The sequence below is a fragment of the Numida meleagris genome, chromosome 2 (genome assembly GCF_002078875.1).
Source record: "Numida meleagris isolate 19003 breed g44 Domestic line chromosome 2, NumMel1.0, whole genome shotgun sequence".
Lineage (NCBI taxonomy): Eukaryota > Metazoa > Chordata > Aves > Galliformes > Numididae > Numida > Numida meleagris.
In genome coordinates this window covers 60,674,024-60,676,639 of record NC_034410.1, presented here as the reverse complement: position 1 = coordinate 60,676,639, position 2,616 = coordinate 60,674,024, and the positions used below count along the sequence as shown (strand labels likewise).

General features: G+C 57.8%; 1 protein-coding gene across 1 annotated transcript in view; it reads left to right on the top strand.

Annotated features, from left to right (window-relative positions):
- HIVEP1 (human immunodeficiency virus type I enhancer binding protein 1) overlaps positions 2,115-2,616 on the top strand; it is a 114,110-nt gene continuing 113,608 nt past the window's right edge. Inside the window, exon 1 of the mRNA XM_021385432.1 lies at positions 2,115-2,228. The gene's annotated coding sequence lies outside the window, so the exon portion shown is untranslated. The remainder of the gene's footprint in view (positions 2,229-2,616) is intronic.

The window sequence follows — 2,616 nt, the reverse complement described above, 5'->3', positions numbered from 1 at the left end:
CCGGTTTCTGAGCGTAGGGGTTTCAAGTGTAAATCTGGAGGATGTTTAAAAATAGGTGTCCTCCTGAAAATGCAGTGGAGTTTTAGGAAGAAAAAAGCCTTAATCTCCCCCATTCGGATACACACAGAGTCATTTAAAAGGAATCCGTATCCTGTGGGATTCTTTTTAGGTGAAACTCTTAAAAGAGTCTAAATTCTGCTACGAAAGATATTCTCAATGTGCGCATCAATGTGGCATTTCACATGTTGCTGAAAACTTTTTAAAAAATGTCCCTCGTTTGCAGGGTGGAGAATATTACTCTGTGCCTCCTACAAGCAAGCATACATAGCACTTTTCCCAAAGTTCTATACTGAGTGGGTATGCACTTCCTTTCTACGATGGAAAAACAGACAGAAAAAGATGAAGCGGTCTGGTGTGCGCAGTGGACATGGGCAAGAAACAAACAGCCTGTCACGCTGCCTTCTCAGAGCTTTCCTAGGGCTGCCCTCGGAACTGTACTATCTGCCATCTCGAGGATGAGCTGGAGCCCACTCTTTGGCCCCTACCCCTGCTCATGTGAAGTGCACAGGCTGAGGAGTGGCTGCCTCTCCAGCAGCTTCTTCAGCTCATGGTGGCAACAACCTTACGGGGCCAGACTCTTGGCTTTGCATTGTGTTCTTTGACCCTAACTGCCTTCCAGATGGCTGTTTGCATGTTGAAGTGTGGATCAGCTGGCACCATCTGATACACAGAATAGCCTGAGTTGGACGGGACTCATACGGATCATCAAGTTCAACTCCTGGCTCTACACAAGACTATCATCCCACTGTCCTCTTTGTCTCCTCTCCACTATCAAGGACCTGTCTCCTCTTTGCTGCCTCAGTAAGTTGTTCTTGTACGGCAGTAGTGCTTGTTTGCAGAGGAAGGGCACCTACCACTCTCCTACACATACTGATGTGCTAAGAGGACTGGGTTTTCACATTGCTGGCTGACTTCTTTCAGTAGAACACTTTCCTGCTGGCTCCAGTGGGGTTGCTGTTGTCCACCATTCCATCTTGCAGATTGGAGCACTGCTCTGAACTTGCTCGGGACCTCACAAAGAGAATGTGGCTGGGGACTTCCTTCACCAGCAGCAGCAGCTGCGCTGGGTCCCTCTTCTCAAGCATCACATGAGTAAGGGCAGCATTTGATGCTTTCTCCCTTACTGAGGCAAGGCGACGACAACCTGAAGCCTTCAGGGAGTGGGTAGAAGGGGAAGGAGCACGATGCAGCGTGCTGCAAAGGCCAGCGGGGCAGATTATGTAGGACAGCTGAACAGGACAAGTCAAAGTCCGTAGATAATTTCAGAGGTCACTTGATCTCAGGTTAGCAACCGAGCAGATCTGGAGGACTAGTTTAAGCTAACAGCACCTGCCAGATCATATTCATGTTAATGCGATCAGCCTGGTGGCAACTCTGTTCTTCAGCAGCAGCCCTAAATCTGAAAGCCAAAGGGAGACGAACAAAGCCCCTGCCGGGGAGTTCATCTCGTCTGACAAGAAGCAGCGGAATGTTCCTCCTAGGGGTGCTCCCTGAGGGTCTGATCCTCCCATAAATCTCTCGTTAGCAATGGTGATGCACACCACCTCCAGGTGGTTTGAAGACGGGCTGTCCCCTGTGCTTTTGTCTCCTGTGGAAGGAACGCTGCTCCTGGGCAGGAGGCAGGGAGCCCACCGCCTAGTCAGTCCTGCGTGTTTTCAAGGTGCGGATTCAGCGAGCTCAAGAGGGAAGATGGCCGAGGCTGTGGCCAAGGGCCGGTCTCATGCCTGCACGCAGCTCTGCAGGCAGCTGCTCCGCACCTTCCCACCTCGCTTTCTCCCGTCTCACTCACAAACGCCTCGCGCGATTAAATGCCGTTAGAAGAAGGGACCTCTGCAAAACTCAACACCTCTGGAAATGGTGGTCCCCGATCCCAGCCCAGACACAGCACAAATACCAGGGCAGACCCCGAGGATCCCCCCGCCTCCGCTCGGAGCCCCTCCCAGCCCGGGCCCGCCCGCCCCGCACAGCTGATGGGCGCAGCGCAGCCCCCGACCCCCTCCCACCTCCCCGCAGCCCGGGCCAAAAAAGGGGCGCCGCGGCGGCGAGCGCGACGCGCCTCCTCCTCGTATTTCCTCCCCCGCCCACTTCCAGCGGCGGAGGGGCTCGCTGCCGCCGCCGGCTGCCGCCCGGCATGAAAAGTTCCCGGCCGCAGGATGCGCGGCGCGGCGGTGAGTTCCCCCGGCGGGGCCGCGGGGAAGCCCGGGCGGGGAGGGACGGACGGAGCGAGGGAGGGAGCGAGGGAGGGAGCGAGGGAGGAACCTCCGGGATCTCCGCGTCAAGCCGCGGCGCTGCGTGTGCGTGGCCGTGCCGGTGCCCCGGGGGCCGGGCGGCGGCAGGGGGGAGCGCGACACACACAGAGCCCGGCGGCGGCGGCGCGGGGCTCCGAGAGGGGGAGCGCGGGTACTGCCCGCTGGGGGGCACGGAAACCCCCTCGGTGACCCCTCCCCCACCCCCTCCCGCTTGGGCCGGCGGCGGGGTGGGGGGGCGTGGCCGGGAGACCCGGTGACGTCACTGCTCCGGCCCCGCTTCCTGCAATAGAAAGTGAGGGACGGTAAA